The sequence below is a fragment of the Schistocerca nitens genome, chromosome 3 (genome assembly GCF_023898315.1).
Source record: "Schistocerca nitens isolate TAMUIC-IGC-003100 chromosome 3, iqSchNite1.1, whole genome shotgun sequence".
Taxonomy (NCBI): domain Eukaryota; kingdom Metazoa; phylum Arthropoda; class Insecta; order Orthoptera; family Acrididae; genus Schistocerca; species Schistocerca nitens.
Genome location: NC_064616.1, coordinates 386,354,516 through 386,372,435, shown reverse-complemented (window position 1 = coordinate 386,372,435; position 17,920 = coordinate 386,354,516).

Here is a 17,920-nt window from a genome sequence, read left to right as displayed (position 1 = left end):
TCAGCATCGCCCGACTTAATTTGACTACATTCCATTACCCTCGTTTTGCTTTTGTTGATGTTCATCTTATATCCTCCCTTCAAGACACTGTCCATTCCGTTCAAATGCTCTTCCAAGTCCTTTGCTGTCTCTGACAGAATTACAGTGTCATCAGCGAACCTTAAAGTTTTTATTTCTTCTCCATGGATTTTAATACCTACTCTGAATTTTTCTCCTGTTTCCTTTCCTGCTTGCTCAATATATAGATTGAATATTATTGGGGAGAGGCTACAACCCTGTCTCACTCCCTTTCCAACCACTGCTTCCCTTTCATGTCCCTCGACTCTTATAACTGCCATCTGGTTTCTGTACAAATTGTAAATAGCCTTTCGCTCCATGAATTTCATCCCTGCCACCTTCAGAATTTGAAAGAGAGTATTCGAGTCAACATTGTCAAAAGCTTTCACCAAGTCTACAAATGCTAGAAATGTAGGTTTGCCTTTTCTTAATCTAGCTTCTAAGATAAGTCGTAGGGTCATTATTGCATCACGTGTTCCAACATTTCTACGGAATCTAAACTGATCTTCCCCAAGGTCAGCTTCTACCAATTTTTCCATTCGTCTGTAAAGAATTCGCGTTAATATTTTGCAGCCGTTACTTATTAAACTGATAGTTCGGTAATTTTCACATGTGTCAACACCTGCTTTCTTTGGGATTGGAATTATTATATTCTTCTTGAAGTCTGAGGGTATTTTGCCTATCTTATACATTTTGCTCACCAGATGGTAGAGTTTTGTCAGGACTGGCTCTCCCAAGGCTGTCAGTAGTTCTAATGGAATGTTGTCTACTCCCGGGGCCTTGTTTCGACTTAGGTCTGTCAGTGCTCTATCGAACTCTTCACGCAGTATCTTATCTCCCATTTCATATTCATCTACAGTACATCCTCTTACCTTTCTATAACATTGCCCTCAAGTACATAACCCTTGTATAGTCCCTCTATATACTCCTTCCATCTTTCTGCTTTCCCTTCTTTGCTTAGAACTGGGTTTCTATCTGAGCTCTTGATATTCATGCAAGTGGTTCTCTTTCCTATTTTCTCCTTTCATCAATTAAATTCAGTATTTCTTCTGTCAGCCAAGGATTTCTACTAGCTCTCGTCTTTTTACCTATTTGATCCTGTGCTGCCTTCACTACTTCATCCCTCAAAGCTACACATTCTTTTCTACTGTATTTCTTTCCCCCATTCTTGTCAGTTGTTCCCTTATGCTCTCCCTGAAACTCTGTACAACCTCTAGTTTAGTCAGTTTATCCACTTCCCATCTCCTTAGATTCCCACCTTTTTGCAGTTTCTTCAGTTTTAATCTACAGTTCATAACCAATAGATAGTGGTCAGAGTCCACATCTGCCCTTGGAAATGTCTTACAATTTAAAACCTGGTTCCTAAATCTCTGTCTTACCATTATATAATCTATCTGATACCTTCTAGTATCTCCAGGGTTCTTCCATCTATACAACCTTCTTTCATGATTATTGAATCAAGTGTTAGCTATGATTAAGTTGTGCTCTGTGCAAAATTCTACCAGGCGGCTTCCTCTTTCATTTCTTACCCCCAATCTATATTCACCTACTATGTTTCCTTCTCTTCCTTTTGCTGCTACCGAATTCCAGTCTCCCATGACTATTAAATTTTTGCCTCCCTTCACTATCTGAATAATTTCTTTTATCTCATCATACATTTCTTCAATTTCTTCGTCATCTGCAGAGCTAGTTGGCATATAGACTTGTACTACTGTCGTAGGCATGGGCTTCATGTCTATCTTGGCCACAATAATGCATTCACTATGCTGTTTGTAGTAGCTTACCCGAACTCCTATATTTTTATTCATTATTAAACCTACTCCTGCATTACCCCTATTTGATTTTGTATTTATAACCCTGTATTCACCGGACCAAAAGTCTTGTTCCTCCTGCCACCAAACTTCGCTAATTCCCATTATATCTAACTTTAACCTATCCACTTCCCTTTTTAAATTTTCTAATCTACCTGCCTGATTAAGGGATCTGACATTCCACGCTCTGATCTGTAGAACGCCAGTTTTCGTTCTCCTGATAATGACATCCTCTCGAGTAGTCCCCACACGGAGATCCGAATGGGGAACTATTTTACCTCCAGAATATTTTACTCAAGAGGACGCCATCATCATTTAACCATACAGTAAAGCTGCATGCCCTTGGGAAAAATTATAAAATTACGGCTGTAGTTTCCCATTGCTTTCAGCCGTTCACAGTACCAGCACAGCAAGGCCATATTGGTTAATGTTACAAGGCCAGATCAGTCAATCATCCAGACTGTTGCCCCTGCAACTACTGAAAAGGCTGCTGCCCCTCTTCAGGAACCATACATTTGTCTGGCCTCTCAACAGATACCCCTCCGTTGTGGTTGCACCAACGGTATGGCTATCTGTATCGCTGAGGCACGCAAGCCTCCCCACCAACGGTGAGGTCTATGGTTCACTGGGGAGGGAAGGGTCATGAATGTTATGTTCCACAAATCATTACCTCACAGTTGCTGGTTTATGACTAGGTGCATTGTCATGCTGATACACATTGTCATGCTGATACAATCAGTCATCATTTTCTGACTGTTCCTCTACTCTAAACAGTACACAATGGTTAAATGCATTCATATCTTTAAGCATTTAGCGTTTTTTGTGTGCAGTGAGGGGACCCACCCCTATACCGTAACATCTCCTCCTTACTTCACTGTTGGCACTACATACAATGGCAGGTAATGTTCTCCAGGCACCTGCCAAAACCTCATCACTCAGAACCAATTGTTTCCAGTTATCCACTGCCCAGTGACATTGCTCTTTATGCCACCTTAAGCGGTGCTTAGCACTGACTATGGAAATGTGTGGCTTACAAGGAGCTGCTCATAGATTATACCAGATTGCTTTTAACTCCCTTTTAACTCCCTATCCACAGTTATCTTGCTAGCAGGACTGCTGGTAGCACTTTGGAAATGATGAGTGATTCCTTTTGATTATTTCACATGAGTTTTTACAACAACCCATCACAGTACATGAGGGCTGCGCTTGCTCTTAGTTTAGCTGTGGTTGTTCCTTCACATTTCTGCTTCACAATAACATTACCAAAAGTCAATCGGGTCTGTTTTAGAATGGTTGAAATGTCCCAGATGGATTTGTTATATTGGTAACGTCTAGTGACTAGTCCACATTCAAGGTCACTGAACAACCCAATCTGTGTCTCTCTACTGACAGCACATTTCTCCCCTCCTCCTTTATATTGGTGGGTCTGCCTCTTGTGACAGCTACTGGTCATTTCTGTGTTACATAGGCTTGTCCAAATGCGTTTGGTAAGGTAGAGTATTTTTCAATATTTTAAAACAGCACAGAAAATACACACCCATTTATATGGGAGGGGGGGGGGGAGAGGGTTATATTCTGTAGTGTTCCCCAATCATCTCCTCAAGATCTGCTTACCAATAAAGTTCACTGTTTATGATGCAGGGGTGCAGGCAATGTCCAGGTGGTTGCAGCAGATGAGATATATTCTGGCTACAGAATTTATCTGCTCTGACTCTCAGTGCAGCAAAAGTTATCCATGCATATATGAACCAGCAGGTGCTCACAACTGTTTTGTTACTATGTGTGTGGTGGTGGCCAGGGCCATTGCAATACTCATTCCTTGCTTGTGCTAAAATCCTACTTATGTACTATACCTCTTCTTTGATGCGATGTATAGAACATTTTCGTTGTTGACTTCATTAGGTCAATGATTATGGTAACTTACCTTTCTTTCTGCAGAATTTGCCCTTCCTCACTCATTTTGAGTATCTCATGCTTGGTCCCCTCATCTAGGCTTGATCTCCAATCTTACAAAATTTACAATAGTGGAGGTGGAGAGGGGGCGAGGGTGAGGGCTGGGGGGAGGGGGTGGTACACGGAAGGTCACCCAATGTGGCACACATTCCACTCACTGTGTAATCTTGTTTTCAGCATCTCTTGTTTAAGTAGATCAAAGTAGGTGCCCATCTGCCATAGTATGTTGTGAGGAGGTCATCAGGTAAAAGCAGTCACAGCCTCCTGTCAATGAGAGGAATACACTGTTTGTATTGGAACTAAGAATTCCCTGGACATGCTGAGAAGTATGTGTCTCTCAAGTCTGGTACACACAGACTCTGGGCAACAATTACCACATGAAGCAGCCATTGCTGTGGCAGGTTGATGTCAAAAGGCAGAGCCCTTCACCCAACTGTAATTACCAATACAGGAGGTGATACTGACGTTAAAGTTAACTCAGCTTCCCCATCCAGACCTTCTACACAGGGACAACAGCATGCCATTGGCAATGAAAGTAGAGGAAGGAAGAGTACCAAAAATGAACAGCTGGAAAAGAAATGCTAGGAAAAAACTTTGAAATAATAGTCAAAAATATGTAACTAAAAAAGACATCCATTGTCCTGCAAACATATTTTATACTGAGTTTAACTGCAACTGCCAGCAAAAGTGTACAGAAAAATATAAGCATGAATGATCATACAAAATACTTTACTTCATTCTAAAATTGCTGAGTGAGGTGGTGCAGTGGTTAGCACACTGGACTCACATTTGTGAGGACAACGGTTCAGACCCGTGTACAGCTATCCTGATTTAGGTTTTCCATGACTTTCCTAAATCGCTTCAGGCAAATGCTGGGATGGTTCCTTCAAAAGGGCATGGTTGACTTCCTCCCCATCCTTCCCTAATCTGATGGGACCAATGAGCGACGACCTCCCTGTTTGGTCCCCTCCCCCAACCAACCAACCAACCTTTTTCGAATTTTGGGGATTTTTCAAAGAAAAATGTGTACTTTCACAGTTGTTAAATGCCAGAGATCACACTCACTTGAGAATACAGGCACACAGAAATCAAATACTTGCAAGTTATTTATTAAAATTTCTAATGAAATAGTATGGGTGTGCAAAACACTTTCCTGGCTACATTCCAAATAAGTTGGGGAAAGCTACACAGAGCTCTAAAAATAATAGAAGTATTTGTTGTTAGAGATAGTCATTGGAAAAATCCTTTGTGAATAAAATAGATGGAAATGATGTTATTAACAACATAATATCTTTTCATGCTCATCAGAGCCATTACTTACAAAGAGATAACTCTGGAAGAACATATCTATATCCTGATCTTAATGTATGTAAAAATGTATGATTTGTACGCAGTAAAATGTCAACAGGACAACAACTGTCCTGGGAAGCCAAAGTTCTATTACGAAGATGTAGTGGTACTTCACGACACATTGCTTTTAGCAGTCTGGTCCTGTCCCATATGTTCCTAGCTCACTACAATCACCTGCTAATGCAGCAAGGTTCTTTCTTTGTGTGCCTCTGCCTACTTCTACTCAAAGCTCTCAGTTCTGCCACGTGACCAGACACTCGTTTACTATGGTTTCTGGCTAACTGGACTGAGACAATAGCTACCCACCTAACTAGAATTACATTAGCCTAACCTGACTCTCAGTTCTCTTCTTTTCTTGGAGCTGACAATACTGGAGTGCAGTCCCATGCACATGCTGCAATAGACATGCCATGTGGCTACTGATTTTGTATTTCGAATAGTGCGGTACTGTTAAATATTTGTTATGGAAGTACTGAGTTTCACCCATGTCATGCCATCTATATAACTGGAATGCAAAACTTTATGCATTGCAAGACATTCTCTCTGACTGGTATGTGCATGTGCCCATGGGGTACTAGTGGAGATTAAAGCTCCCACCCATCATGGTCACTACACTCATGTGAAGACTGTATTTTGTTCTGCTGAATCTTGCCCTGGCCATTTCCCATGAGAGATATCAGTCATTCCCACATCTCCTGTCAACAAATCTGTGTTAATACCGACAAATGCTTAGCAATTAGTTAGTTACTTTATTCTGTTGCCACACTCGTGTTGGACCATATGTGGAGTGTTTATTTTCTGGCTGAAAATCAATATTAAGGAAGTTATTCTTGTGATGCCTCATGGTACCACTCATTTATTTAGTGTTCATCATATTAGCAACTGATATTAATACTAAGCCTCATGCTTTCAGGAACCACTAAAAACTATCAGTTCTTGCTTCAATGCTCTTTGTAGTAGTTTTGTAAATTCAATAAAACAGTTGTTCATCTTATTCATTGTGCCATTGCCTCATGGTCCTACTCTCTCATTCTCCACTTTAGCTAATTTTATGTGACTGATTAATTACATTAGGTAGTGACACTTTCTTACAATGTTTTATGTACAAAATTTAATTCATGTTTTCAAACCACTGTATACAAGTTCCTGATGATTGTGTGATAAGTCAGAAGTGAAAATTTCTAATGAGTATAGTGCTGGAAAAGCTCTTAAAATTGAAAAAGACTTGCATTTAGCAAGGTCAGAGCAAGCCAGATGCTCAGTGAAACCTGATAATGAAAATACATGCACTGAAATGCATGTGGCCAAATTTGATCTCAGGAAGGCTTTGCCTTTCACTAAACTGTCTACACCTACAGTGTACTATAAAAGAAACATGTATGGAGGCAATTTAGGCATTCATTTCCTCAATCAACCCACAGCCTTTATGTAAATGTGACATGAAATAGGAGGAGGCAGAGGAACTCAAGAAATAGCCAGCTATATCAGAACATATTTAAAAATGTATGCATCGTCAAGCCACAAACACATCACTCTTTATTTTGATGGCTGTTCTTGACAGAACTGAAACATTAAAATGGGTCTCATAATAATAATAATAATAATAATAATAATAATAATAATAATAATCACCACAATTGTATCCTTCCAGGTACAGAAAGGCAGGTGGAAATAACTGACTATAAATTTATGGTACAGGGCCAGTCATTTGTACTGAATGATGCTAACTTCAGTCTAGTAGAGAAAGCTGCAAGTAAGATGCAGTATGTCTAGCCCAGAAGGTTGGTTCAATATTGTAAAATCTATAAAACACAAAGTACCAAAATTTGAAGAGGGTGTAATGAAATGGGGAATCTTATGAGTGAAAACTAATTAGAAGAGGCAATTACAAGTGGAAAACCAACTATTCATGGCTATGAGGTAAACTGGTTAAAATTTCGATTGATGAGGTATTAAAGAGGCATGTCTTTTATGATGAGTTATAAAGAGATTCAGTGATGTAAATTTCATATTAAAAAAAAGAAAAAAGAAATGAACTAAACTCACTAGCTAATTTCCATCAGAAACAGCTTTACAAGAAACAAAGGTCAGTTACTAATGAAAAGTAGGGAGCATGCTTGAATTACTGAAGCTGTTTCTGCCATTATATCATGCATACTACAAGAGTCATCTAACTGCGGAGACTGCTATAAGAGGAAGATCAAAAAATGAGTGACAAGATATTCATGAGCATCATGATTCATTCAGTAAATGGGAATGAAATTGTGTTTGTGTGAAGAAGAAGAAGAAGAAGAAGAAATGTTAAGTGAACTTGCTTGTAGGCCTGCAGTTTGCATAATTAATTAGAAAAATCAATAATTTAAGAGAACACATTAAAAAAAGGAAAAGAACGAGAGATGCAGCTCTAATTGTATTTGAAGTCAGAAGTGAAAATTTTTCAGTGGACCAGTGAACTATGTCCAGTTAATTGAAAAAAAAACCAGGCCATTTATATTAATGAAATGTCTGTATACATTGTATTCTTGATTATTGTGTCTTTGTTCTTTCCCACTGTAAAAAACATTGTTTAATTCTTCATCTGCAATTAAATTATTAGTTCAACTGTATATCAGTCTTCCTTGAAAGAGGAAAGTATGGACTTTGCCCACATTTACCCTGAATGACTCGTATTACAAGCCTGCATTAATGTGGACCATTAGCGATCTGCATGCTGCTTTGGTATGTGAGAGGAAAACTTTCACATAGATTGGCAGAAGTTGCTGAATATGGCTGATATCACCCACTTACTGACACAGCCAGGTGAGTGCCATCCATGGCCATGCAGATATCACACACTTGAAAATTGCTGCAAATTTTCAGGGTGCACATGTGTGATGCTCTCCCTTACCCCTACACCATGCACTTCCTCCCTCTTTCAATGCAGGTAGCATTATCACTTGTAATGGGTCCAATTAGTTCATTTTCTCAATTCAGTTATAGGATGAATGAACAACAGCTCAACATCAGTGCAGGACTATCATTCTCTGGTGTGTGTGAGTGTGTGTGTGTGTGAAGGGGGGTGGGGGGGGGGGAGGCTCTGAAAAGAGAGCAATGGAAGAAATGGAGAAACAAAAGAGCATGAAAAAAATTTATCAGGTGAGTGGTTGGTGTGGACCGAAACAGGTACTGGTAGGTTTGTAATGAGCCCAGGCTGGGAAAAGTTTGGAGAGATATTCAAAAGGAACACTAACAGTTACACAGGTTTTGTACAATGTTTTTTTTTATGTTCCAACAAAAAAAATTTTCAATAAAGGCAAGTGTGTCTCCAGGCTGTCAGTATACCACTGGTCTGTTCTGACATGCAGATGGACACACATGCAATAAGAATTTCTTCCAAAATGATCAGGTTTAGGGATGCTTGTGTGAATATGAGTGCGGGAGACATCTGACTACTCACCACATTCAATGGTCCATATTTTAAAGATCTGGTGCAAGTATGCATTGAGTTCAGAGTAAAAACAGGTGTATCAATGCATCAAAGCTATTAAGCAATCTGTCAAAAATTTCATGTGCATTTGTGTCATGTGCAGATTCTGCTGAAGATGAGGTACTACTGGAGGTTTTGAATGCCAAACAAAATAATGTGTCATGGCTAAAACTAAATTTTGGACTGAAAATTTCATCAAATATCATTATTTGCCTCAAACTGTCCATTATATAGACCATGATTGGAATCTTGTCAATAGAGTTACATTTACCAGAAAATTCTCCCATGTATCTGAGATGGCTGAAAGTATTAATAAGGAAATACTATATGAAAGTAAAAGAAAAAAAAAAAAAAGAAGTGTACTAACATCTCAAATATTGACTACTGTATCATTTGTGACAAGTGGTGCTATCATTGTAAAAGTACTGTTCTTCGTTAAAGTAAGGTGACTGCTTTCCTCGACTCATTCTTTTAATGGTGTTCTGAAGATAACATTTACTCTGAAACTGGCAGATCTAAATCTTCATGGTGATGTTGGACAGAATATCATAGAATTAACTTGCCTCTCTTTCCCAAGGTGCTTGAGGAAGTGCTTAAAGACTCACTGAAGTTCCAAGCATTTCACCATAAACGTCAAAAGAATTCAGGTTTTCACAACTTGCACTGGAAACACTGAATCATAATTTTGAACCAGTCACAATTTTTAGTAAACTATCTCTATGAATTTTTCTGATGAAATTATGAGTGTACTTTATATTCACAGGTATGTCAAGTACTAAGAGACTTTGATCTAATGAAGCTTGTGAAAAATCCAAAAGGTCATGTGAATGACTCAAAGAAATTAATAAATTTCATGAAACCAATTGAAAGTGCATCAAAACTAGTGGAAATGCTCAGCGGTGCACTGTTTTGAACTGGTTGTCTCTGTACACTGAGTAAAGAATTCCAGAACCCTCATTTTTGAAAGTAGTAAAGTGCTTGTCAGAAAAGAACTGGTAGTTTTTGATTGTTTACAGTTTACTCATGAGTGTAAAGAGATCATTTTGCTGTTTAAACATCTTGAAATGTGGGAGCAACTTGAAACTACCATGAAACAAGACACTGAAACATGATGGAATTCAAAGTTGCTTGTTATGTTTTCATTTCTGCACAACTTCAAACAGGAAGTTTTATAACACACAACAGTTACTGGAAGCAGTACCCCCACCCCCATCCCCCCCACCCCCACCCCCCATGGGAAGAAACAGATAAAATGAAAGCTGAAAAAATATAACAGCTCAGTATGTTTTTCTGCTATTGGCTATGAATTTGAAACATTGCACACCCATGGACAACAAAAAGTGTGGTAATGGGCAATCTGAAATGTGAACCTAAATGACAACAAAGTAATCAGCAACTTAACTCTGAACTAGGTCCATGCTGAGATAATGAAACTTTGACCCACCATTCAGTCTCAGGATAATACAGCCAAACCAGTTACCCAATGATCCCTGAAGCAATCATGTGATGATGAGTACTGTGAATGGTGTGACAAGCAATGAAGAGGAGGGGGGAGGGAAGGGGGGAGGAGGAGGAGGAGGAGGAGGAGGAAAGGGGGAAGAGGGATGAGGATGAAACTGAATTCTGCCTCAGGGACAGCCCAGGAGATGATGAAGTTTGCTAAAATGATGGTAATCTAAGATAAACTGTTGACCTTTTGGTAAGGCCTGAAAATTTTATTTTTAGTAATATAATCCATTTTCAGCAATGATTTATTTTTACAGGATCAAATGGTTCAAATGGCTCTGAGCACTATGGGACTCAACTGCTGAGGTCATTAGTCCCCTAGAACTTAGAACTAGTTAAACCTAACTAACCTAAGGACATCACAAACATCCATGCCCGAGGCAGGATTCGAACCTACGACCGTAGCGGTCTTGCGGTTCCTGACTGCAGCGCCTTTACAGGATCATCATTAACCTAAACTAAACAGTTAACTGTGAAATCTCCAACAGAGAAGGAATCGTACATGAAGTATTATGTCTGCTGGATACTACCGTGTAGTTGGATATTAGTTTTTCTATTCATTTGAAACAAATTTAAGAATTATAATCAGTTGTCACTTTCCTCAACATCAGTCTTTTTCATTTTCTCTGTCCAAAATCTCTCTCATTGTCACCAAGATTTTAACTGCAGATTGAATTCCCTCTGCCAGTGATGCATTGCATATATCACTGAGGACATTACTTATTAAGTTGAAACAATGTTTCAGAATTTTGCTTGAAATTCCATCAACAGCACGTGAGCATTTTTTTAAGAATATTTATAATTCTATTCATTTAAGTGAAGGACGTTGGCACTACTATTAGTTGCTTAAAATAAGATATCCAGGCATTTTTAATATGTTCTCTTGCTTCTTCAGAATGTGCATACCTCTGGACATCTTAATGAATTTTCTTACTCTTAAAAGACTATTCTGCTGTCATTAATAAGCCTCAATGTTTTGTATGATCCTGCCTCAAGGCTGTGAGGTGCTGTATTGTTTATTGACAGTAACTGAATCGATTATAGAAAGAGCTCTTGTCACGAAAAGTAAACTGTAAAAAGAAAAAAAAAAAAAAAAAAAAAAAAAAAAAAAAAAAAAAAAAAAAAAACTATTTACTTTCCTAATATTACTAAATACAACAGATTTCTTTTGTTCTAGGTATTTTGAGTCTAATAACAGCTAATGAAAATTAAATGATTGTATAGCATTTTTGGCCAGGATCTCCCATTAGGCTTCGGCCACCAAGTACAAAACTTATTTCAGTCAGCGCCACATTGAGTGACTTGCAGCTGATTATGAGGGTGAAATGATGATGAGGACAACACAACACTCAGTCCCCAAGTGGAAAAAATCTGCAACCCAGCCGGGAATTGAACCCGGGCCCAGTGCATGGGAGGCAAGCTAATAATAATGATGATAAAAACAATTATGTTGTTTATGTTGCATGATAGTGCTTACCAAAGTTGTCTGACAAGAGTTCTTTCATTAAAAAAAAGGCTGATAAAAACCCAAAAAAAAAAAAAAAAAAATAAAAATGCAATGATTGATTGAGACCTTATGAAGGCTATTTATTTTACATTAAACATTGTCTACACAACTGGGTTTGGCTATAACAGATAAATGAGAATGGGTTTTTAACAAACACAAATTAACATTAAAGTCTCATATCATTAATTTTCACAGTCATTTTTCATCTGCAGGCCACTGAATCACCTCGTCATAAAAGAAACCATGTTCCTCAGGGACGAACTGAACAAGCTACTTTGCATCATCCATTTTCTTTTTAGGAATAGGTATTCTTTCAGTGTATGTGTTGTGTATGGGTAGAAAAATGCATGATTGTGTCAGGATAGCTAGTTTGAATGTGTTGTAGAGGATTCCACTAAAAAAGCTGATACTGTTACTTTTCCTTTACTTGATTGCTGGAACAAGAATTCATGGTAGTTAGAAATAGTAAAATGTTCTCTTTTTTCTTTCTTTTCAGATTTCGTGTCTTCTGAAACAATACATTTTTAATAGAACTGAGGCCACTATTTTTGAAAATCCAAAATATTTTCTGTTTCTGTCAAATCAACACTAAACTTTCCCCACACTGTACACGTTAATATCATTTCACATACTTCTTTTATTGTGTAATATTGGTCACATTTACTTAATTTTCTTCTGACAAGGCCAAAGACACTGTCATAGGGCAGATAAGAGTGGCCCCTTATGGGCAGTCTGCACACAATCGTTTTGAATCTTCCACACCCTGTAAGAGATAGTTGGAAACTGATCACTGTGTAATTTTTGTCTTGAGCTGTAGAGTTATCACTGTACAGGTACAATTCATCAACATTTTCTGGTATATTATCATTGATATACTTAATTATAAAAGAGAAAGCTTCATTGTTGCCCTTTCCTGCAACCCCTTGGTGGTACAAGTAAAAGGATGCTGTGTCAGTACTGCTGTTGTAGATAAAAAAAATGGATAAACTGACAACTGTCTAAGGTAATAGACATCCTGAACTGGAATTGTGGGCAAAGAAATGTTTGCCATGTACTCAAAACACAAAAGCACAGCATTATCATGTTCTGCACAGTATTGTTTTGTTTCATGTAACGAAGTATAAAATTTATCTAAAAACAAAGATGATGTGACTTACCGAATGAAAGCGCTGGCAGGTCGATAGACACACAAACAAACACAAACACACACACAAAATTCAAGCTTTCGCAACAAACTGTTGCCTCATCAGGAAAGAGTGAAGGAGAGGGAAAGACGAAAGGATGTGGGTTTTAAGGGAGAGGGTAAGGAGTCATTCCAATCCCGGGAGCAGAAAGACTTACCTTAGGGGGAAAAAAGGGACGGGTATACACTCGCACACACACACACATATCCATCCACACATACACAGACACAAGCAGACATCTCACAAGCAGACATATTTGTCTTTAAATATGTCTGCCTGTGAGATGTCTGCTTGTGTCTGTATATGTGTGGATGGATATGTGTGTGTGTGTGTGAGTGTATACCCGTCCCTTTTTTCCCCCTAAGGTAAGTCTTTCCGCTCCCGGGATTGGAATGACTCCTTACCCTCTCCCTTAAAACCCACATCCTTTCGTCTTTCCCTCTCCTTCCCTCTTTCCTGATGAGGCAACAGTTTGTTGCGAAAGCTTGAATTTTGTGTGTGTGTTTGTGTTTGTTTGTGTGTCTATCGACCTGCCAGCACTTTCGTTCGGTAAGTCACATCATCTTTGTTTTTAGATATATTTTTCCCACGTGGAATGTTTCCCTCTATTATATTGATAGAAGTATAAAATTTGCTAGCCCACTTTTTGCAAATGAGTAACTGTGCAACAACTACTCGTTTTGCTATGTCATTAAGCTGAGGGTTTTTGATTTGGGCATTAAGCATCTCACACTCACAGCAAGTGTCAATTTCGGGCCATCCAAACTGATAGTTAAAATGTTCATTGAATACCTTATAATAAAAACTATATTTTAGATCAAGAACCTGATATTTTTCTAAAAATGTGTTTTAGATTTTCTTTATGTTAAGCCTTGTGTTCAAATATTATACTTCTTTTGATGAGTAGTGACTAGTTTGTAGGGGGAATGACTTAATGTGGTCTTTGATTTGGTCAGTATAATCTTGTGGAAAAGTCTTATGGTCCTTCTGTTATCTTCTCAAATCTCTAGGTGACTCAACTTTTAAAATTAGCTCTTTCAGTCTTCAAAGTTTTTTTTGTCCCCTATGGTATACAAACACAGAAATGCTTTTTTTGCAAACCTTAACTTGTTGTTCACCAGACATAACATGAAATGTAAATGAGCTCACATGTTCAACAGAATGTGTAGGCTTAGTAAACTCGTCTTCTATGTCATCTGTGGGATTAGGTTTCAACCTAGACATTCTACTTTTCACTGGATGGGCTTCTATTAATGATTGATACAATAAGTGTTGTTCATCTTTGCATGCAAAGCTTCCGCCTCTGCTAAGAATGTCAGTTTGATCCTCCTCAGAAAACTTGTTGAAACATTTCATTCTGCACCTACAAAATGCAGAATATGTTAGTCCTATTTCTTTTAAAAGCAGCTTGAAAATGTAAGACTTGAAGATATAGGTTAAGTTATGGCTCATGTAGAACAACAAAATACAATAAATTGAAGCATAACCTACAACACAACACCACAGAACTGCCTAGATCTAAGGTATTTCAAAATAAATAAATCAACTTACGAGTGTGGTGTCCCTGTTTTTTGCACTTGAGAAACAGTCCCTTTGTAATTAATATACTCATCACCACAGATTATTGATTTTTTTATACAATTTACTTTGTAGTTATCAAAATTATAAATTCCTCTTTTACATTTATTAGCAACAGCCTTGCCACAGTGGATACACTGGTTCCTGTGAGATCACCGAAGTTAAGTGCTGTTTGGTGTGGCCGGCACTTGGATGGGTGACCATCCAGCCGCTATGTGCTGTTGCCATTTTTTGGGTGCACTCAGCCTTGTGATGCCAATTGAGGAGCTACTCGACCAAATAGTAGCGGCTTCGGTCAAGAATACCATCATAACGACGAGGAGAGCAGTGTGCTGACCCCACGCCCCTCCTATCCACATGCTCCTCTGAGGATGACATGGCAGTCGGATGGTCCCAGTAGGCCACTCATGGCCTGAAGATGGAGTGCTTTTACATTTATTACCTTCCATATCATTATCACTCTCTGTCATCTTTTAGGAGCACACAAAATCTTCTTAATAAGTCTTAAATTAATTTTAGGTTGAAGATATCACTTTAAACTAACGTACAACAATATTTATCAGAATGAAGAGAGAGGAATAGACCTGTAAACTACACAGACTAGTGAACAGAAACAGCTGGTTACCAGACCACTACTGCCAACCATACTTTATTTAAGGGAGGGCTCTTGTCATTGACATGAGCCGTTTCATAACTAGACACAGATTTGCAGTGGCTGTATCTTGAAAGGTATTGGTGTGAGAAGAGACCTTCCATAAGTAAATGCGTGGATGTTGGCACAATCCATTTTCATGATAAACTCAATTTTTGAAAAAAAAAAAAAAACCGATTCAATTGTACTTTTTCCATTGACAAGTGGATAAACATTAATTATTTCTGCCTGAAAACTGTCAAAAAAAAAAATGTTGTCAATCAGTGTCCTAATATCTTGCGGCACACAAGTTGGAAAATTAACTACAGAAATTAGATTGAAACACCCAAATAATGATTCTAGTTCAATTTACCTGTCTAAATATTTTAAGAAATCTACAATGAAGTCTCTACAAACTACTAATTTTCTCATCTTTACTGAAAGGTGGCTCACTAATGCATCTAGATATGTTACAAATTGTTGAATGGTTTCTAGCAAAGACCTGTAGACTGTTACAATTATCACAGAATATTCTTCGCTAAGAGCTCTGTGCACATGCTTCTAGATTCTGATTAACAGCTGGCTGGGCCGGCTGGGATGGCCGTGTGGTTCTAGGTGCTACAGTCTGTAACCGCGTGACCGCTACAGTTGCAGGTTCGAATTCTGCCTCGGGCATGGATGTGTATGATGTCCTTAGGTTAGTTAGGTTTAAGTAGTTCTAAGTTCTAGGGGACTGATGACCTTAGAAGATAAGTCCCATAGTCTCAGAGCCATTTGAACCATTTGATTACCACTAAAATTATTTGTTTCAATATTTCTGACTATTTTTGACTTTGCGTCCAGCTTTCATATCTGTTGCCACACCTCCTTTTTCTATTTTAACGGTACACAAAAATGGTGGCAGTCTACATCCCCTAATATTTAACTTCTCCATCCCTGTGGTTGCATTATGTTCAGAGAGGCACAGAACATATATAATTTCAGAATTTTCCACAACTTCCAGGCACACAAGAAGCTGATGTATCATGTTTTCCAGTCCTCTAATGTTCTGATGGAACAAATTAATTTTATTTTCCTAGAAACCGTTACATATATCATGGTCCTGTTCTGATATATTTCTTTCAATACTGTTTGCTAACCTGATACTAACCTAAAAAATGTGCCCTTCTGACTCCAGTTATCACAGGGATTTTGTCTTGTGTGCATGTGACCCTTCATACACTTTCAGCAAAATGCTCAGCTATTCTTTCCTTGTGTATTCCTGTGCGGAACATGATTTGTGTATCTCCATTTCCTAATTGCAGCAACAGACATTTCATACATATGAGACTTTGTTTCAGGCAAAAGCTGTGTGCTCAGCTCCTTAACATAGGTAATAGCCATGTTAACATATGGCTGGTCATTGCACTGTAAAACCTCTACAAACCTCACATGAATTTGTGCTGTTGTTGTTCCTATTTGCTCCAGTTCACCTTAAATGCTTTATTCTAAACTGCTATACAGGCTGTTTCCAGCTTCCCTGGCTATAAGTACCTCTCCATCAAAAAAGCTACACAATGGTCCTATGTTCTGTCACATGGCTAAGCTTGGCATTAGGTAACAGGTTATCAGTGGGCATATGAGCCAAGATATGATTCTTATCTCAAGGTGGCTGATACAGAATTAAAGTGCCACACCCTTTGTTAACTTGTAATCAAAGTTAACCCCCCCCCCCAACTCTCCCCCTCCCCTTTGGAATCGCAGGAATTGATCAATGTCCCCCACCTCGTCCTCTCTCCCCTACCCTCCCCGCCCCACTTCCTGGCCCAATAGAAAGGCTGGACCAACAGGAAGGCTGAACCAATAGGAAACAAGATCTCCCCTCCCCTCACCTCCCCTTTATTATATTATGAATCCAGCTCTCTGAGTCCCCCCCCCCTCCCCCCCTCATTCAAGGTCTGATCATCATAGTGAAAGGATGCAATGTCAGATGGGATCAGCCAATGCCCCCAGCCACAAGTGGAATAAGACTTTTACATTTTAAATTCTTAGTAATATTATAATAATAATTAATACTTTTATTAATTAATATATATTCTATTGTACTTATGGCTTGTTATTTTCCCAGTAGTGCAATGCGCCCTTAATCCAGCGGTGGCAGAACTCACTAACAATTGTCTGTGCCGCTACAGCCACACTGGCCCACAGATGGTCTTCCTGATTTGCCAGAGCCTGTATTATTCAGCTATACTATGCCACCACCTCACCCACAGCATCAACTGCCTCCACAGCCCCCTTACCTGCAGACACATCCATCAAGAGTACTACTGCTGGCCAGTACATATAACCTGACTGCAAGTGGATCTAAATGTGTAAATGTAGGCCTGGTTCCAGATCATGACTTTTCCATGGTGATTGAAGTTAAAAATGTGCAACGTGTTAATCCCAAAATTCAATATTAATAGCATAAGTGTGAATACCTGTGCAATATGAGTGATTATTTAAAGAATAAAATGACAGGTAATATGATCCACTCTGTACTCCAACAAACATTGAAATGTTAGGATATAAAGTTACCATAGTTGATACATGTGGCAAGGTCATGTTAGAATTAACTTCATGGGGCATAAATGTACATTTAAAATATTCAAGTGTTGTGAAATTATATGATCTGTACAGTGCAATATTAATGACTACAAAAGACTGTGCAGCTGGCAGCCAGCTTACTAAGAATTTGTAGACTATTTGAACAAAAACAGTGTTACGGTGAACCAAATGGAACAGTCTATGAACTCCTGTATACCTCCTGTATCAAAGTCTGTAAGTGTAAACCCAGTCAGCTCTGTAGAGGCTCAGTTGACTGAAGGAATTCCTACGTGGGTAATGCCACCTATTGGC